Source organism: Erpetoichthys calabaricus, chromosome 3 (assembly GCF_900747795.2).
Source record: "Erpetoichthys calabaricus chromosome 3, fErpCal1.3, whole genome shotgun sequence".
In the NCBI taxonomy this organism is placed as follows: domain Eukaryota; kingdom Metazoa; phylum Chordata; class Cladistia; order Polypteriformes; family Polypteridae; genus Erpetoichthys; species Erpetoichthys calabaricus.
In genome coordinates this window covers 275,393,109-275,414,276 of record NC_041396.2, presented here as the reverse complement: position 1 = coordinate 275,414,276, position 21,168 = coordinate 275,393,109, and the positions used below count along the sequence as shown (strand labels likewise).

General features: G+C 38.8%; 1 protein-coding gene across 3 annotated transcripts in view; it reads right to left on the bottom strand.

Annotated features, from left to right (window-relative positions):
• si:dkey-19b23.8 (uncharacterized) overlaps positions 1–20,919 on the bottom strand; it is a 73,679-nt gene extending 52,760 nt beyond the window's left edge. For 2 of the 3 annotated variants that reach the window (XM_028798353.2, XM_028798349.2), the window contains exon 1: positions 20,825–20,919. The gene's annotated coding sequence lies outside the window, so the exon portion shown is untranslated. The remainder of the gene's footprint in view (positions 1–20,824) is intronic. The other variant, XM_028798352.2, reaches the window with a different exon arrangement.
• Positions 20,920–21,168: the final 249 nt, after the last annotated feature.

Here is a 21,168-nt window from a genome sequence, read left to right as displayed (position 1 = left end):
TTTTGAAGGTCGGTGTTATTACGCATTTTTTTTATCTCGCTCACCAGATGGCCATTTTGCGAGTAGTGCGTTAGTGCATTGCCGTATGCACCCAAGTCACCCTGATGATAGATTGAGCCATGGGTTCAGTCTGGACTTGTTAATTAACTTAACACCTAGGTCGTTATGATTTTAGAGGAAAGCTTTTTTTTTTTTTTGAGTGCGGGTCTCAAGGGGAGAAGCTTATCCTGCCATCAGGGCGCGCATGAGAGAGAAGCCAGCTCTTTAAGTGGCGCCATCTGGTCTCAAAATGTTCTAATCTGAAAGGCATTATATACCATAGAGATGAACGGACTCTATACATCTCTCTAACGCCGCAATTGCCCATATTAACTTTATTATCGTTTTGTTCCCAAAATAGTCACTGGCAGCGGCTTAACAGCAACATTTTACTTTAAAGTACTTTAAATAAACAGACTCTTTAATAACGATCCAGCACTGGGGAATCGCAATCAGGGCTTCTAAAAGCGAACAGCAGTGAAAGTCCGCAGACGGTCCGCTAATGATTTACCAGTTAACTGCAGTGTGACTCGTACTCCCGAGTCAGCAGTTCCTATTTGAAATCTCAAACATGACATCATTTTGCCAATTAAGGTAAAGTGATCTTCACTTCTATTTTTGCAGGATTACACCATTTCCCCCAACGATGACACACATATTTCACTTAATATTAACGCATGTGTTAGCTGCGTCACTGCGCAGCTATTTCCTTTGGGTCTAGACGTGGCTTCTCTAGTTCTGTTACTTTAAATAGCGTGGGGAAATTCCTTTTGGTTTGAATTTAAACAAAAAAAGTTCAGTTTGGCAGTACGGTTTTGGCAAATCTTTATTCTGAGGCAGAACGTTTAATTAACATTAACAGGACTGTAGTCATTGTGCTAACATAAAGGCAGTCGACTGCTGTATAGAGCTAACTAAAAAAAGTTATCATTTATTTTCATTTTTGCTTTCACTTCAGAAAAAGAACAGTAACTTTGTTGCGTGTTTGGATTGCACAAGCTTACTTCATTTAAAGGTGTTTGTGAGTTTAACCAGACTTTTCTTATAAATACAATTCTTTGTGCCTTCTGCAATATTTTCCAGAAGAACCATATGCAGAAATCCTCTTTTTAGGTAGCATTCATTTAGCCATGCGCTCAAAGATGAAAAAGTCACTTAATTGATTCCCAAGGATTTCTCATTTAAAAATGTTAGGGTGTGCACTCCATAAGGTTAAGGGGTGGTCATTAATCCAAATTCTCCAGTACATGGATATGCGGAAAGTACAGTAGGGGGTCTATGAAGGCAGCTTAAAACACAAGGCAGGAAAACTCCCTGGATGGTTTTACTCAAACACACAAGCAGCAGGAGCCCAGTAAACCGGTCAAAAGATGCTCATCTTGGAAATGAATGCCACACCGGGAAAACGTGGAAACTGCATCCAAACAACAACCAGACGCCTGCAGTCACTAACAGCTGGTGCCATTATGAACAATGCTGCACATCCTCTCTCTGTGATGCATTACACTGAGGACTTTCAGCCAAGAATCATTCAATAGAAGTATGTCAAGAAATGGGATGGGGGCTCTTTTATACCATCAGCAATACACCTGCATAATGCCTCACTGGGACTGGGGCAGCCAAGTCAGAAGTTTTCGTTCTTTTAAAATTTTCTTTCTTTTTAGTCATTCTGGTGTGTGTTCAAACCATAGTGTGAGTGCATATGTATTTATCTATCTATTTATGTATTTATTTATTTAAAGAACTTCTGTAAAAAGCCAAATTTCCCCCTAGGAACAAATGAAGATCTATCTATCTATCTATCTGTGATTTAATAATTATTAATAATGCATTTATAAACACCTTTTTATAACCTACTGAGAGTGCTCTACACAGACAGTAAAAGAACAACTTCAACCACCACCAACAACTGAATGATGTAATTTCATCCATTCTTGTGCCAGTATGCACACCAGACATTAGCTACTTGGTGGTGAAGAGATGGACAAGGCCATGATGGGCAGTTTAGCCAGGACATTGGGAAACACCTTACTCTTTTTCAAAGGATGCCCAGGGATGTTTTATGACCTCAGAGAGTCAGAACCTCCGTTTTATGTCACATTCAAAGGACAGCACTATTTTTACAGCACTGTGTTCCCATCACAGCCCAGGGGCCTTGAGATTGACACACAAACCACAATGTAAGCACCCCCTGATTTCCTCAGCATCACCTCTTCCAGCAGCAACTCTTGCTTTTCCTAGATAGTCTACCATCCAAGTACTGGCCAAGCCCAAACATGCTTAACTTCAAGTGGATTAGCTATTCTGAGGTGCAGGTGGGATGGCTGCTAGGTTTGGACATGGCACCAGTCCATTACATGGTCCTTTCACTTACTCACACACAACACACACAATTAATCAGCTGGAAACTGCCAATCAACCTAAGGAGGAAAATCCATGCAGTCCTAAGGAGAACATGCAAACTGCACATGGACAATGACCATGCATGACTGTGAAGTGGCAATAATATCCACTGTGCCATCCTCCTTTACAACATAATTTTTTTAAATAGTATGCATTATCATAGGCTGTTAAGGTTCCAGGTTTTACTATGTATCAGACACTAAGAAAATAATTAAATAATGGTTACTATAAGTTATCATAGTACACATATTTTTTGAATTAAGAAAACCAGAATATCTGGAGAAAAGCTCCTGAGAAATATGTAGATTCCACCCAAACAGTGAGCTGGCCAGCAATGGAACCCAAATCATACACCCATATTATTATTAGTGATCACTGACACACATTAATATATGCTAGGACTGGCAGAGTGGTATAGTGATTGAGGATTTGGGCTTCAGCCCTAAGGCTATGCTACTGAGATACTGTGTGACCATGAGCAAGTCACTTCACCTCCATGAGCTTTATTTGGAAAAACAAAAGACATGAAACCAATTGTATCTCAAATGTTGTAAGCTGCCTTGGACAAAAGTGACAGCCAAATAAGTAAATAGAATGCCCAGAAGGGGCTGGGTGGCATTTCAGTGTTAGACCCCTAGAGGTTTATTATCTCCAGCATCCACATCCACCATTTGACCAGAGCATTTGTTTATTAAGGGTTATATTTATTTTCTCATTTTCAGTCTTAAATAAGATAGAAAATGTATTTTTGATTGCATTAGTTAACCAATTTGAAAGTTAGAGCATTTTACATTTTTTGAATTTCGTCAGTCAGTTATCACACTTTGGTTTATTAATGTGTTTTGTAACTCTGAGTCATATTCAAAAATAACAGTGATAATAGAATGCAATTACATGTGTGAGTAGACTACATTAAATGTGTGTGTTTTTAACAGTACTTTATAATGTCATGTAGTTCAAAATGTAGCCTAAATAGGCTTGTGGCGGCTCAAAAGCTTCCACAGACAGCAGAGTTCAATTCAAGTCATGGAAATCGACTGCTGTCATGTTGGTTGAGGGGAGTCTATGTCTAATCGCAGTTCTGATTTCTTAAACATTACATTTTAGAAACAAACCCAAAGAGTTAAAAACTGTTTAAGTCTAAATGTAAAATTGCTGCCCAGTTTAGACCATGAGGACGAGAAGGTCTGAAACTTTACTAATAGATTATTGAGCCAGAGAAATACCAAATTATCATGATGTGCAGAAAACGCAAACCTGACACTGTTATAGCATAATACAGGGTGGCGCATGAAAAACCGAACTGTCTCCGATGGGCTGGCTCGAGCTATTATACAGGTGGGTGCCGTTGTGATCACGGAGCCTCGTTGTCACGACGGGGTCAGCAGTTCCAACTCTGCATTAGTGAGAAAGCTGTGAGCCAGTGGGTATAGACGTGTGTGAAAGAGATCCGGAAGATGTACTCTCTGCAACAAAGGATTGAAATAGTGGAGGTGTATGTGTCTACCGGTTATTTTAAGGAAACACGGGACATTTTTGCACAGAAGTTTCCTGGCGTAATCCTACCAACAAAGAGCAGTATTCACGAGTTGGTGAAGAAGTGGCGTAAGACTGGGTCAGTTGCAAACTGCAAAAAGAATCGGGCCCCATCCGTTCGTACACCTGTGGTTGTAGCAGATATTCAGGAACGGATGGCCAGAAGCCCTAGGAAATCGACATGTAAATTGGCACAACAAGTGAATGTTTCGCACAGGTCTTGTCAACGTGTGTTGCATTCACTACAAATGAAGCCATACAGAATGACTTGTGTCCAAGAACTGAAGGACGACGACAAGGAAAAACGTGTATTTTATTGCATGTGGCTCCTTCAAACAATTGCAATTGGACTTTTGTACTGCATATCTTTCGTTTTGTGTATGGGCTAAGAAACGTATGTTGACATTGGAATTGAACATGGTTCAGTTTTTTGTGTGCCACTCGATATAAATACTGAGTACTTATTTGTTCACTCCATGTTAATAGGATGACACTTAAATAATTGCTTTCCTTTTACATTATTTTCTAGCTAACTGATTATTTATTTAGTGGTTTTACTTTTACGGTTAACTCACATTAGGCAGCAGGAAAAGTGAGCTGGAGTACAAGAAGCTTGCACACACTCACCTGTCCCAGCCATTCACTAACTTGTATCTGAGATCCAATTTGCCGGCAGTGGCTGTCAAACGTGTAAAAGGACAAAATATACAAATTGAAGTAACCTCTCTGATGGTAAATTTGATACGGTATGCTAATCCAAAATCCATGAATTTGGATATTCATCAATGCTTTTCAGTGGAAGACTTTGCAATTTCAAAAATTTATACAGCATACTCTATCTGATATAATTCTGCAAAAATGCAACTTTCCTGACAAATTTCCTTGGTAAATAATTTTGCCAAAATTGATTCGCTGGGAGGTGAACTGTTTCATGTGGACAGAAAGCCAGAGAGACGGACATGGCTATAACAGTTGGTGCTTTTCACATTATATGCAAATGCACTTAGAAAATCTTTTGTAATGAATTGTTCACTTTCTTTTTTCTTTAAGTCTCTTGATTTCTCCGTTATTACTGTAAAGCTGCTTTCCTTATATCAATAGTTGCTGCTGCTGTAGCTCTCTGGAGCAGTGAGGTTCTCCACTATGACGCTATATATTTCAAACACTTGCTTTGGACAGTTTGTCTTGCACAGCACAACTGCATGAAGCTGATAGAGGTCTTTGGTGGAATTTTGTGCTCTGATAAGATGGTTAGAAGGTAAAGGTTTTAGGGGGTCATGCACTGTGCATAAACAGTCACTTTGACTTTGTGTTTTTTACCTTCTTCCGTAAATTATATTTTGGTTAAAGTATTTGAGCTATTCTCTTCAGAGTTAACATTTAATTTTTTATGTTATATGCCTTAAGATATTAATGCCTACCTAATATTTTATTGTGTGTCTTACTTGACTCTAGCTACTGTATGCAGAACATACTTGCCACAGCATGCTTTACAGGAAGATAACTCTAAAAGAAAATTATGGGCCTTACAAGGTAGAGAAGCCATCTATTGCATTATGCCACGGTCTACCTTGTACTATAATACTGAAGGCCAACAGTTATGTAATGCCACGTATGTTTTTAAAATAATTTGTAAAAACAAGCTGCTCAGGGAGGCACCTCACCCATTTTAGTTTGCAGAGATGGGTGGAATGTTTGCTTCTAGGATAGGCAAGTCTGCAATTCATGCTTCATGAAAGTCAATCAGACTGTGTATGGATAACTTGTTTGAGTCTGCACATGGCACTCACCTGCAGCTGTTTACATTCCAAATCTATTTTTAAAAAACTTGTTTTTGCATCTTAACTATGCAATTTTTACAGCTATATTTAAATAAAAATCAAGGTTTCATGTATTCTCAAACAACATGTCCTCCTTTCTAGTTTGCTTAGGGCTTTCCCTTTTTTTAAATGTTAATTTCCAAGCTCATTGACCTATGCCATTCACATAGGTGAATTATATTATGAATTAGACATAATATTGGTGACATCTCTGTATTATAAAAAAAAATCTTGGAAGGCTTGGAAGGAGATGATACGTGATCTTCTCGGAAGACACTTTAATGTTACACGAGACAAGGCAATGAGACAAAAGGACAGCTGCTGTACGGGCTTTTAAATAATTGACACGCAGCACAACAAGCAGAACACGCAGCAAGGCAGCAGCAGCAGCAGCTAGACAGCACCTGATCAGACCGCATCTCCTTAGCGTGTGTTCAGCCACCCCCCCGGCAGAGACGAAAATTGGCTGGATTGTAGCGCGCCTGAGGGGGGGATGGGAGGGGGTGGGCGAGCAAAGCGAGCAGGGGCAAAGCCCCCTAGTTATTCAAATAACAAGATGACATCTTCATTTCAAAAGGTAAAAGCGCACAAGGATGGCAGAATGAGCAAGCAGGTACTTGTAAATTGTTAATTCTGCTGTGTTAAAATTGCTCAGATTATTGGGAGCGCTGCGCACTGCAATGACACAAGCACACATGGCAGAAAGGTCACTGATAAAGTTATAGTATGGGCTAAAAGAATCACGGGATCTATCTTTGCATTTTACCGGAGAACTTGTCACATTGCTCTACAAAAGGGCGCAATGCAAAAACAAACTGAATTGAGTTTGAACCGACTAGGAGTAGAAGAGCTTTATACCAGACTTAGCTGGAATAAAGCCTTTACCACAAAACATGAAGACAGGACGCTTGACCAGTGAATGAGAGGAAGAGGCAGATCTTCTGTTCTTAAGCTCATTCCCATGCATATTGTATTTACTGTTTATGCTAGGCATGATTTTTTTATGGAAGCATTTTGTTAACAATATTTTATTAAAATAAGACATGAGTTTTGCATGTTGTGTGCATATGACTGGATAACAGGCATGTGGATTGTGCAACATGAGTAACGAGAGTTTTTTTTTTTTTCATAGATGTTTTTGACATTGTTTACTGTGGTCCAGCGTTGGCCACCATAGTGCACCCTGCAGGTTGGAGGACCTACATGCATATTAACTACATACCCAGGACAGAGCAATTGCAGGTTAAGGGCCTTGCTAGTGTTTACGGGATTTGAACCAGCAATCTTCCGATTACCAGTGCAAATCCCTAGCCTCAAAGCCACCACTCCGCCTTGGAGACATTTTACTAAATTGACACATTAGTAAGCTGCTGGAGTTTTCTATGCATCGATTATTATGGAATATGTCAGTATGGCACAAATCTCTCTCTATATAAAATCTAATGTCTGTTTGTCTGTCTGCCTTACCGCTTTTCATGAGAGAACTACTTAATGTTTTTTTTTTTCTATAATTTGCTTGAACATTCTGGTTGACTTTGCAACTTCTCTCATCGTGCTATGTATCATAGTTCGCTTGCGGTACCGATTTATTTGCGAGGGCCGAGAAGAGGGGGGCGGAGCCCTCGGGGCGTATCTTACATCTGCTTTGCTAGTGAATGAGAGAACTACTTAATGGATTTAGATCGTTTTTTTTTTTCTAGAATTAGCTTGAACACTCCGGTGGATTTTGCAACTTCTCTCATCGCGCTAAGAATCATAGTTCGCTTGCAGGAGCGATATATTTGCGCTAAATTGAGATAGAGGCTGCTGGTCAAGGACAGGGGGAAGTAGCTTAAGTAGCAATACGTTTTTTGTTTATTGATTTTTAAAGTTTGTCCTGTTTCACCACTATGCGGAGGGAATGTCTAGTCTTACATATAGGTGCAAATCTGAAAATAATGATCCATCTGCTTTTCATAAGGAATGGTCTCCTGCCTCAAGCTGGACCTTGACCACACTCAGAAACTACAAGCTGAATTGTTCCCCAATGATAATCATGCACGTGACTAGTAGAGCACATTTTCTGAATTTAGGCAGTGCTGGACAAAGTTACAAAGAGCGAATTTATATCCCACCAGCCTAGGGCACAAAGCTCAATCCAACACAAAAGACCCTCGCTTATGCATTTATTCATCTATTTTGAATACTTCAGTACTATTTCCACACTCAATTATTCTAGTACAGGGTTAAGGAAGGCCATGTCCTGGCAGCATTGGAAGCAAGAATGGAACTAGCACTGGACAGAGAATCATTCTATTGCAGAGTATGCTACACATATACTGGGTGAATTTTGAGATGTCTGTTGACCCGTCTTGCCTGTTTGTGGCCTGCGGAAGAAGTTGGAGTAGCCAAACAAAGAATAGGCAGACAAGGGGAACATGGAAACTACTGCTGAACAAACAGCACTAACCAACATGCTACTGAAAATTATTATTTTAAATATTTCTTATAATTCTACATCTTGTTATATTGTTTTCTGTGCAGTACCTATGACTTGCACTATTATTATTGTTTTCTCAAACCTCATAATCTCTTGCAAACTTTCTGTCACCATTCCATTTGTTATCTTTATTAGCCATCCATCCATTGTCCATCCCGCTGAATCCGAACAAAGGGAACGGGGGTCTGCTGGAGCCATTATACACACTTTTACAAATCCAGGTTCTTTAATGGCACTTTATGGTTCTTTACCAGGTTTTGTGGTTCTTCATAGAACCTTTGTTTGACAAAGAACCATTTAATTCTGGCAAGGGTCCTTTGCATTTGAAGTTGTTTTTTTTTGGGGTGGGGGGGGGGGGGGGCTTGGAAAAACTTACTGACATCTTTAATGCATGGTAGGCTATTACCCTGTGTCATTGGACAAATGCTTTTAAAATCCTGACCCATGGGTATTTCACAAACCTATTATCATTCTGTTCATGTTTATGTTTTTCATTTTCTTTCTGGAACCTTCTTGTCGAGGGGTCTTATGAGAATCAAAATTGATTCCTCTATGGCTTTGCTCTGAAGAACCACTTTGGCACCTTTATTTTTAAGAGTGGATATTACTATTGCAGCTTTTATTTATTCCTAATAATGTATCTGTATTAATCTTAAGTTACACTAAGTATTCTTAAAGGGTCCTAGAAAGGCAATAGCAAGTGTTAAGTGAAACACCCTGAAAAACTAAACGAAGCAATACTAAATAATAGAACATAAAGAAAGGCTTGTCATTCAACCTAAAAATGAATCCCTGTGACTGTTTAAGTGGTGAATGAAACATGCATACTATTTATTATGTTATTATGATAATATGTTATGTTGTGATAGCCTTGCAGTAAGGAGACCAGAGTTGGTGTGCCGTCTCATCCCTGTGTGGAGTTTGCATGTTTTCCCCGTGTCCTTGTGTGTTTCTTCTGGTGCTCCATTTTTTTTCCGACAGCTCAAACACATGCAGGTTAGGTGGACTGGTGATGCTAAATTGGCCCCTACTGTGTGCGTGTTCACCCTGCAATGGGCTGCATGTCCAGGAAGTGTTCCTGCCTTGCCCCCTGTGCTTGCTAGATAAACTCCAGCTTCTCCACAACTCTACTCAGGATTAAGCAGATTTGACAATGGATAGATGTTATATATTCATTTTATGTAGTGCCTTTCGCAGCGAATAGCATCCTCCACCCCAGACGGACCTCGATCACCTCCCCCCCCCCCCACCCTAAAGGATGATAAGCACGCATTTTACTGGTACTTCACAGTTTCTGAAAGTGCACTGCATTGATTGACATATTTTAAGGGCCCCCTTTAAGATTTTGGATGTACTAGGGACATGGCCTTATGATCACAAGGAATGAGGAGTTGGCTTTAAAACTGACTAATAATAGAGTTAAAGACATTGCATTTCTTCCAAGATGTTAACATCTTTTTGTTAAACATTTGAAAAGTGCTCAGTCTTAGTAAATCTGTTTTCATAATGCCTTTGTAATTGGTATGTGCTGCACCCACCCTAAGGCAATAAAGCAGAACTCTTCTGCTACCTATCACACTTGAAGCCTCATTGTTTACACCTTATCCACTTAGTCAAAATATTAAAAATGGAATGTTAGTGATGCCACCACAATTATGTAAAGATTGAGGAACATAAGTAAAAAATAAAGGCTGTAGTAAAAGCTCAGTGGTTAAGCACATCAGCACTATTCATCTAACAAAGTTGGAGTGGGGTCTCCACTTGTGTGACCTTTGAAGTTTTCAAGATGTAAAAAACGGGTGTTCATTCATTTTCAGGTCTCTGCCGCGATAAAAACAAAGGAATTACTACGACTGCATAAGGTTTCTGACTCAAATGACTTGGAATTTGACAGTCCTTGCTGCCTTTCATCATTACAGTGCCAATGCTTTTCATGCAGTATATAAGAACAAACGGGAGGAGACCATTCAGTCCATCAAACTTGTTTGTTTAGCCAATAGCTAAGCTGTCCTAATATCTCACCCAGGTCCTTATTAACTTCTGTCAAGGTTTCTGCTTCAACTCCATGACTCAGTAGTGTGTTCCACAGCCTCACAACTCTATGCATAAAGAAGTGCTCCCTGTGTTCAGACTTAAATTCTGTTTAATTTCCACTGATGTCCTCGAGTACATGATTCACCCTTAAGCCGAAAGAATTTTGCTGAATCCACTTTATCAAGGCCTTTAAGGATTTTGAAGACATGGATTAGGTCTTGAAGCAGCCACATCTGCTGGAAATTCTTCTTCTTCTTCTTTCCGGTGCTCCCATTAGGGGTTGCCACAGCGGATCATCTGTCCGCATATGGATTTGGCAAAATTTTACGCCAGATGCCCTTCCTGACGTAACCCTCCCCATTTATCCGGGCTTGGGACTGGCGCAAAGAAACACACTGGTTTGTGCGTCCTCTGTGGCTGGAAACTAAACAGGTTTAATTCTCTGAGTCTGCCAGAGTAGGACATGTCCTTAAGTCCTGGGATGCTCCTGGTTACCCATCTCTGCCCAGCTTCAATGTCATTCTTGTAGAGTGGTGACCAGAACTGCACAAAATACTCCAGATGTTGTCTCACTAGAGCATTATATAGTTTGAGCATAACATCCCTTATTTTTATGATATAACCTAACATTTTATTTGCCTTTTTAATCGCTTCTGTACATTGCTTAGTCAATGAAAATATTGTGTCAACATAAACCCTTAAATCCTCTTCAGAGGGTGGTTCCTATGGTTCAGTGTCTCCCATCTTGTATTTATAATCGATGTCCCTTTTGCCAAAATGTAGCACTTTGCACTTTTCTTCATTAAACTGCATTTTCCAGGTGTTTGCCCAGTTATGAAGCTTGTCCAGGTCTTTTTGAATTCTTTTTGCTGCATCCTCAGTGTCCGCAAGCCCTCCAATTTTGGTATCTTCTGCAAAATTGACAAGTTTACTAACTGTACCAGAATCCATGTCATTAATATAAATCAGAAAAAGTCTAGTCCAAGGACAGACCCCTGAGGGACTCCACTGATGATGGAGCATTCTCATCTTATCCGTACTCTTGGTGTCCTGCAGGTTATCCAACTAGAGTACATTCACAACTTAACCTCAAGGCTGTAGAAAGCAGTACTTAGCATTCAACACTTTTGTTGGGCTGAACTTAAATCAGTCAATTTATTCTGTACTATTTGTTGGTGTTTTTTTCCAATTTTCCTAATCAAAGTTGCATAGTTAATGAAGTTGGTTTAAACCAAAGATCTCAAAGGGAAGAACATGACGTATGTCTAAACTGCATCAAATTTGGAACAGATGCAGGTTTTTCACTTAGGGCTTAAAAAATAGCTGAACTCTTCAGCACAGTCACCATTTCACAATAATTCATTCATTTTGTGGATGAGCCATCGGTGTTGACCAGCAAGCGAAAACCAAACTGTCTAAAGCCATATTTATCACTATAATTATTCATTTCTGTGTAACCCAAATTATAGCATATGGCCAGACTTTAGTAACAGAATCCCTTATGGGCACATGGATGATTCCTATATAAACTCTTATACTCAGCTTTTTTTCCATTAGTATTTGTATTTTATTATGTTAATTTTATTCAAAGCCTCCTCCCACATAAAATGTATTAATGTTTGTATTGTAAAGCACCTTGTGATAGAGTGCTCTGCTGAAATACAAAATAAATATTGATATTTGGTTACTCATGAATGCAGACTTTGCATGAGGCTTTATTGCCTAGAGGATATAGGTGTCATTTACTTTGGAAATAATCCTGGAGGACATTTATCCTGCAGAGCAGCACAGAGTTTAGTTTTGTAGCTTTGTCAATCTCTTGCAAAGTCTGCTCTGGTCATATGTGGAGTTTACATGTCTTCCCATGTCTTCTTTAGTTTTTCTTCTTCTTTTATATCCCAAAAACATGCAGTTTAGCTAAATTAGCTCAGAGAAGAAATACTTCTTTTCTGTGTTGGAACTGAACCCAATGCAACTGGAGCCCACCTTGAGTCTAAACTGAGCAAGCAGGTTTAAAGATGAACGGCTTGTGAAAGGACAGAGTTAATATGAAAGAAGAGGCGTTGTTGCAAACATCCTTTAATGTTTAGCATTACTCAGACTGCATTAGTGTTAGTTGATTGTTGTTTTGGTATTTGTAGTGTGGAGTACATGAGTGGACCTTGCATGGTCATATCTTCCCTTAATTTTAACATTATAAAGAAGAAAAGCACCCTGTGATGGACTGGCACCCCGTGCTCGCTGCGATTTTCCCTGTGACCCTGCTTGGGATAATTGGGTTTGGAAAATGGACAGATGGATAAAGAAAAAAAAAAAGTGAAACATGTGTAATGCTTCACTCAAAGAAAAAAGAAAAAGATTCTTAGGTAATCTTGTTACTATACAGCTAATATAAATTCATTCAGAATTAGCATGATTTAAGATTTCATGTATTCTTTTCTAGTAGAACTGAATAATTTTTCTTTTCGGATGTCACATTTACAAGTATAATTTAGAAAAAACTTAAATGGATTTCTTTAATTTATATTGTCAATATTTTAAAGCATGTTACTATTACCCAAATACACCATTTTGACTCAAAGCTGACATGTTTTAAACTTAAAAATTTTTTTTGAGAAATTGTAAGATTACACAGAGACTTACTGCGGATTCATTGGTTTGTATGTTTTGTGTATCTATTTGTAATACATTTAAGATCGTTTTGTTGGATGTCGTAAATAAATCAGTTTGTTTATGTTGAAACAAAGAAAACAAATGTCACAGATATTTAATCATTATTCACATTACAATGTCAGATATCACCAAGGGGACAGGTTACCCCAATCGGGTGATTTTTTTGAAAAATATGTGATTTGTTTGGGGTGTTTTCCAGAATGTTTGTGCAATTTTTGGGTTATTTTTCATGGCAAAAATGCCTGATTTGCATAAGGGGCCTCTTTTTTTCTTGGTAACGGTATTGCAAAGTGTTTTGGGGATCTCCACTTGTTTGCACAACGTCAAACGAAAGGCAAGACTTTGAACATAAAAGTATTTTTAACTTCCAAATTTGTACAGTTATGAAAATGATTTTAGGTTTGTGTGTCCACAGTAATCTGGAAAACCTATTACATATAGAGGAATATTTGGGACAAAATCCATCTCAATAAAAGTGTCTATGTGTCTGTACATCTCTGTGTCTGTCCAGTTGCGCATCACATGCATTTGTAGTAATAAAATGCATAGCTGTGTAATGCACTTACTTTTATAACAACAGTATAAACAGGTGTGATGTGGCATCTGTTGGAATGATAAAGGCAACACATTTTATTATTACATGCATTACAAAATACATTCCAACAGACGGTGCACAGCAAATGTTAACACATAGGTTTACATTGATTACTTAGATTTCAAGTAGAACAGCTAGAAAAATAAATGAATATATAAATAGTCAAACAAAAAATGTTCTGTGAAATGTGACAATACATAAATAACTAAATAAAATGGACAAATAAATTGTTAAACGTGTCTGAAAATATATTTTTGTTGCTTATTTCTTTGTTTTTATTCAATTACTTCTTTTTTTTTGTTTGTTTTAGTGACACTGCATGTAGCATGAAATAACTTCTAAAATAGAAAACTGTCACTTGCACTCAGCACCAATGGCCCCTGGGTGACTGAGCTCCTTAAGAGAAACTTGATCATACTTTTAACCATCCAGCACATGGACACCCAGTCATTATACCAACAAGCAGTAGTGCATCAAGCGTGAGTATTGGTGAAAAGGCCCTTTGCCATCATGGGCTCCTAGGCATGCAACCAGAATGTCTGATGGTAGTTCTGCCCTGTCTTAACTTTTCAAGGTTGAGAGGATGGACAAAATCATCCTCAGAATGGACATATGAGCTTTATTTGACTTGGGAATCCTGTGGCTAATGTGCACTTTCGAACTTGTAACCGAGCATTCCATGAATGCAATAAAAAGTTGCCCAAAGTTACTTTGCAAAGCAGCTACTTTAATTCAAGAAAGTACACATCCATCATTTGAAGTTTGCACTTGAAGTTTCTGCTCTAAATGTGGCACTTGATGGCTAAAGGATGTCCACTCTATTGACCATCCACCAATCAAAAAACATTATTCGCTAGAATCCGCCCTCTCAGCTTTGATAATTAAAAGTGACAGTTTCCAGTTCAAGGCTTATTTCATATTGTGTCCCTTATGGCTGAAATAAATAAATGAAGAAAAATAATCAACGAAAAGAATATTTAATTACACATCTAATTATTTATACTCACATTTAATGGTGTTAATTATTTGTTACATTTCACATATTTTATTTATTTGCATAATTGTTTAGCTATTTATTTTATTTTTTCCAAAATATATCACAAGAGCATGCATGCATGGTTCATGTGAAGATGGCAGTCTAATTTAACAATGATACCATCTGCTGTTATTGGTTATTTAGCTGTCCTGCTTCTTCAGGTTGGCTTTTGTGGGCAGGAAAGTAATACCACATGGGTGGAGGAAGGCTCAGAAAAATTAAAAGAAAGACATTTGCATATAATAAAGACTTGATTTGGTGTGCTTTTTAACCTTATAATTGGTTATTGCACACATGAAGTCATATATTAGCTCTTGGCATTTGTTTTAGAGTAATTTAATTCAGCTAAATTGAAATAGGTATTGTATAAGTTGATCTAGCAATACTACTACTACTAATAATAATAATACTAATTACCTGTATATATTTTATTTATTTGGCAGGGATCTTCAAAAAGCTTTGAATTAGAATAAAAAACAATAAACCAGAATATACATATCTGTGCATATACAGGTGCTGGTCATAAAATTAGAATATCATGACAAAGTTGATTTATTTCAGTAATTCCATTCAAAAAGTGAAACTTATATATTAGATTCATTCATTACACACAGACTGATGTATTTCAAATGTTTATTTCTTTTAATGATGATGATTATAACTGACAACTAATGAAAGCCCCAAATTCAGTATCTTGGAAAATTAGAATATCAATTAAGACCAATGCAAAAAAAGGATTTTTTAGAAATGTTGGCCAACTGAAAGGTATGAACATGAAAAGTATGAGCATGTACAGCACTCAATATTTAGTTGGGGCTCCTTTGGCCTGGATTACTGCAGCAATGCGGCGTGGCATGGAGTCGATCAGTCTGTGGCTCTGCTCAGGTGGTATGAGAGCCCATGTTGCTCTGATAGTGGCCTTCAGTTCTTCTGGCTGAATGCCACTATCTGGGTCTGGCATATTGCATCTTCCTCTTCACAATACCCCATAGATTTTCTATGGGGTTAAGGTCAGGCGAGTTTACTGGCCAATCAAGAACAGGGATACCATGGTCCTTAAACCAGGTACTGGTAGCTTTGGCACTGTGTGCAGGTGCCAGGTCCTGTTGGAAAATGAAATCTGCATCTCCATAAAGTTCATCAGCAGCAGGAAGCTTGAAGTGCTCTAAAACTTCCTGGTATACGGCTGCATTGACCTTGGACCTCAGAAAACACAATGGACCAACACCAGCAGATGACATGGCACCCCAAACCATCACTGACTGTGGAAACTTTACACTGGACCTCACGCAACGTGGATTCTGTGCCTCTCCTCTCTTCCTCCAGACTCTGGGACCTTGATTTCCAAAGGAAATGCAAAATTTACTTTCATCAGAGAACATAACTTTGGACCACTCAGCAGCAGTCCAGTCCTTTTTGTCTTTAGCCCAGGCGAGACACTTTTGACGCGGTCTCTTGTTCAAGAGTGGCTTGACACAAGGAATGCGACAGCTGAAACCCATGTCTTGCATACGTCTGTGCGTGGTGGTTCTTGAAGCACTGACTCCAGCTGCAGTCCACTCTTTGTGAATCTCCCCCACATTTTTGAATGGGTTTTGTTTCACAATCCTCTCCAGGGTGCGGTTATCCCTATTGCTTGTACACTTTTTTCTACCACATCTTGTCCTTCCCTTTGCCTCTCTATTAATGTGCTTGAACACAGAGCTCTGTGAACAGCCAGCCTCTTTAGCAATGACCTTTTGTGTCTTGCCCTCCATGTGCAAGGTGTCAATGGTCGTCTTTAGGACAACTGTCAAGTCAGCAGTCTTCCCCATGATTGTGTAGCCTACAGAACTAGACTGAGAGACCATTTAAAGGCTTTTGCAGGTGTTTTGAGTTAATTAGCTGATTAGAGTGTGGCACCAGGTGTCTTCAATATTGAACCTTTTCACAATATTCTAATTTTCCGAGATACTGAATTTGGGACTTTCATTAGTTGTCAGTTATAATCATCAACATTAAAAGAAATAAACATTTGAAATACATCAGTCTGTGTGTAATGAATGAATCTAATATACAAGTTTCACTTTTTGAATGGAATTACTGAAATAAATCAACTTTGTCATGATATTCTAATTTTATGACCAGCACCTGTATATGTATATGTACAAAATACTACAAGAAAGCCCTGAACAAATAACATAATTTGTGATTTAAGTGCAAATCAACTTCAGCACCTGTACAAGAAACCTGAGAATATTTTTGAACAAACAAATCGTCGTTTTTAAAAACAATTCATTGAGTCAGCTGATCTAATTAATTTAGAGAAGTTGTTTCAGATTCTGGGCGCTATACAGTAATATAATTTTGTATTCAGCCCTACAAGACACGGGAGCCAGTGGAGGTGGAGCAGGATGACTGCTATGTGCTCGCTCATGTAGGTCTGTGTCAGGACACTTGCAGCAGAGTTTTGAACTAGAGCTGTAATAACAGAATAGACAACGGCTTCATTTCTCAAAAGACGCGTTTAAATAACAATAGATAAGAATGTTGAGTTATATTACAAAACAAATGTGTAGATCTACTTATTTCAATTTAACAGAAACTATTTTTTCAGTTTTGTCTGCAATTGCTTGAATTCCTAGCCTCCTCTGTCTCCCTCCTTGACCTCCGGATGTTGCACAAGGACTATATAATCACTGAACTGCAACCTCCAACAAAATTCATCACCACTTTCACTTCCGCATGTCTATTTTCTAGAAAGACGGACTGAAAACGTTATCTTATCTTATCTTATATATATATATATACCCAGCCCCGATCTTCTGAGACACATCCACCTGCCTCCCTAACCTGCCGTTATGCGTGGTCGACTCCAAGGGGGACCCCACGAACGGTGAAGTCGAGAAACGCCAAAGGGGATCCTAACTACATTGTCAAAAGGCTTTAACAGAGGAGGGCCATATCCCCAATAAGCTAACGACGTCCCTGCATGTGCATTGTATTTTTTAAATAGTCTTTTTTTAATGTTCCATTATTCGCTTACAATTTTCATTTGTGTCAAGTTTATATGCTGTTGTACACTTTTAAACCCGGCTGAACGCTTTGTGAATGTCGAATGTATTAATATGATGTTGTATTACATGAAAGATTGCATGGCCATTCAGCGGCGCAGATGTTAGAGTTTCTGGCTATCGGTTTACACGCTATCTGCGTGTCTGTTTTTGATCGAGTACCCCCGATTATAAATTTGGTTAGTTGTCTTGTTTATCATCGTGTGTGTCTTGGTGCGCATGTGCGTGAGAGCGCTCAGTCCAGGACTCTTCCTTACTCTAACCCCCCATGCGCTTGTGCTGGAATAATTGATGTTTTTAAAAAGAATGAACGAATGCAGGACCGTTGCTTGACAGGATACAAGAGTAACGTTTAGGCCATCGCTTCCTCCTAACGCATTGAAACATACTTCACGTCGGGTTTGGGTAGAACTAGCTCTTTTCTGAATTTATTTGGCGGTATTGTTTGCGTCTGATCCCCAGGACAATTGCATTCCTTACATACCCATAGTTGTGGCATTGGTTGAGTGATTGCAATCTGAAATCATCGTATTCTTTTTAACAATTTACTTCTGTAATCACAATAGACGGACATGCCGATCTTTTCCCGAAAAAAAAAATTGAATTCTAGCGTCAAGTCATGAAACAATCAAAGTTTTTTTTCTCTCTTCCTGACCACCGAGTTGTTTTTTTTAAATCTTAAATTCATTAACTCGGAAATGTTTGCCCACTTAAAAACATTAAAAATGCACGAAAAGCTCACACTTTAGTTTATTGCAATTTTATATAAATGTTCTAATCTTTTTCCTTTTAATGACATTTATCTTACACTATGATGGACTAGACTCTTAAAACTCCAGATTGTTCAATGATATTTTATGTTTCTTTACTGGGTTGTGTGGTTCCTCGTAACTCAATCGCTGGACAAAACGCCATTTCATTCTGGGACGGGTTCTTTGCCCGTGAATTTGGTTCTTTGTGCTTTGATAAACTTTCTAGTATGTAGAAAAAAATCTAGGCTATTTAGCAGGACATAAGAGATTAAGAAAACCTGAATTTAGCCTGTGCTGCTGTACGTATGCAGGAAGAGTTCTTTGAAAACCATAGGGCCCATTGGTATTTCACAAATTTGTTACCATCTCTTTATGGTTATTCACTCTATGCAATCTGCAGGGCCGGATTTATATGAAAAGAGGCCCTAGGCTATTCCACTTATGAGGCCCTTTCACCTTCCATTTTTAAGTTTGTAAATTACATGAGAGATAATAAAATTTTGCTAACAATTTGAATGTAGGCCCCTCTTGATCTTGAGGCCCTAGGCTGAAGCCTAGTTAGCCTATAGGAAAATCCGGCCCTGGCAATCTGTTATGGATTTAAGAAAATAAAAAGTTTTTTCTGAAGCCTTCATGTGGAGGAGTCTTTTGGCAACCAGAAATAGTGGCATCGCTCTGAATACGCATGCACTCTGGCACCTTTATTTTTAAGTGAGGAAGGGCTTCTCCAGAGCTCTTTATTGCCTCGCACTTAGCGCAGCCGGGACTGTGAACTAAATGAAACAAGTATGAGAATTTAGATTTTTTTTATTTCCATAAATCACAGATCAATCAAAGAATCAGACAGTGTATGCCTTTAAGATATGTTTCATATCAATATCAAGATCCCTCCCCCCGACCCAATTTGGAAAGCCAGGTGAACAGGGACTCAGTATGAAGTACTGCCATAGCGAAACACTGGCAAGGTTAACAGAAGATCTGCTTGTTTAGTTTTACGACAGTGTAACAAAAACTCTTCAGATTCTAAGAAAGTCTTGTGCCGTTCCTCGTACGGTAAATATGTATTTTTCTAGTTGTAAGTAAAAAAGTTATGGAGGGCTGAATTCCACGGGGCACATCTACATAATTGGGTCCTTTCGATTGAAGAGAATGACAACAAAATGAATGGTGTCACACCAAATAATATCTAACTGACAAACACAAATATTTTCGCAACAACAGCAACACAAAAGATAACCAAAACAGTCACTTTTAACACTAAATATTAACAGAAGCAAACTGAACGCTTCGCCACATCTTGCCTTCTAAAATCCCATCAACTGTTCATTAAAATAACATTGTTAAGTTTCGAATTACAACCATGTACCGCAAAATGAAACCTGCCCCAATGACCACAAAGTAAATAACAAGTATATATATTTTTTTCTGTATGTTCTAAACCATGTAAAACAGTTGTTCATTTTTGAAACCTCCCTGACTGCCTGGCGTCAGTTTCAAAGTTGACATCACTCGGTAGAGACCCGCAGTGCCTTTCTGCTGCCCGACAGAAGGTTAACATGTGCGACTAGAAAAACACAGAACTCCAACTCACTTTTCCAATAAAAATAAAAAGAATCCCGCCGTAAAGCGCGGGCATCTCTTAATCATGGCGCTGCTGACAGTGCGGCCGTTAAGAGGCTTCAAACCCCCGACAGATGTTAAAATTAACTATGATATCAAAGACAGTGCAGAAGTATATGGTTCTCCAGTGCCATAGCGCTCTCAATTCCACTTAATCCAAGTCAGAGTCAGCAGTGGGTTGGTGTCTAACCCTGCCGCAATAGGCTCAAGGCAGGAATTGCAAAGCACAAGACGCACGTCTATATCAGGGCTGGCTTACACGCATATATTTTATTTATACTGATGTGCCTGTTTCTGTCTGTGAAACGGGACACCCACAGACACACGAGGAGAACACACTGAACGCAGTTGCTCGGTATCCGTAAAGCCGCAGCACTGCCTTCTGCTCCGTGCCGCTTCACTTAAAACCAGAAAGCACACAGTACAGTATGTCTGCGACGAACCACGAATACACCTGTACAGTCGCGCCAACTTAAGTTATTGTACAATTCTTTAATCTTCGAAAACATTTCAGATAAATGAGTTATATATACGGTTGTATGGCTGTTTCAAAATGAGGCATTAAAGTTAATAAATAGACAATCTTCCATCCATCCGTTGAGAAGATAAAAAAAAATCAAAGGAAAGCGCAAGCGCACACCTGTAATTCCCATCAAAAACACGATAAGAAATGGTGAAGATCAAAGTGCAGAGTGCAACAGCGGACTTGAACTTTATCGAATTGTCAATTTCAGAAAAAAGTACTGTAATGCATACTAGCAGAACACTTAAGAGTACAACTTACCGTTTCCAGCGGTCTTACTTTGTGATCAGTGACTCGCAGCTGCTTTTTTGAACGAGCTATTAAGTTTGTGTTTGGAAGGGGGCGGAAAGGGGGCGGGACTCCAATGAGCGGGGCGGCCCGGCAAGTGACGTGTGCATCTGCTGAACTCATTTTGCTTTTAATGATAAACTGAATGTGGTTGTGTGAATCTGCACCGTCTATACGCTTCCACTCATTCATCTACAGACGTTGCTGAGCACAGAATTAATTTCATTCTCTTAATAGATACACATGTAGCGTATTATTTTAAAATTCATGCGTAGGCTACACACGTATGAAGCAAAAGGAGCAAAAGTGTTCTGCCA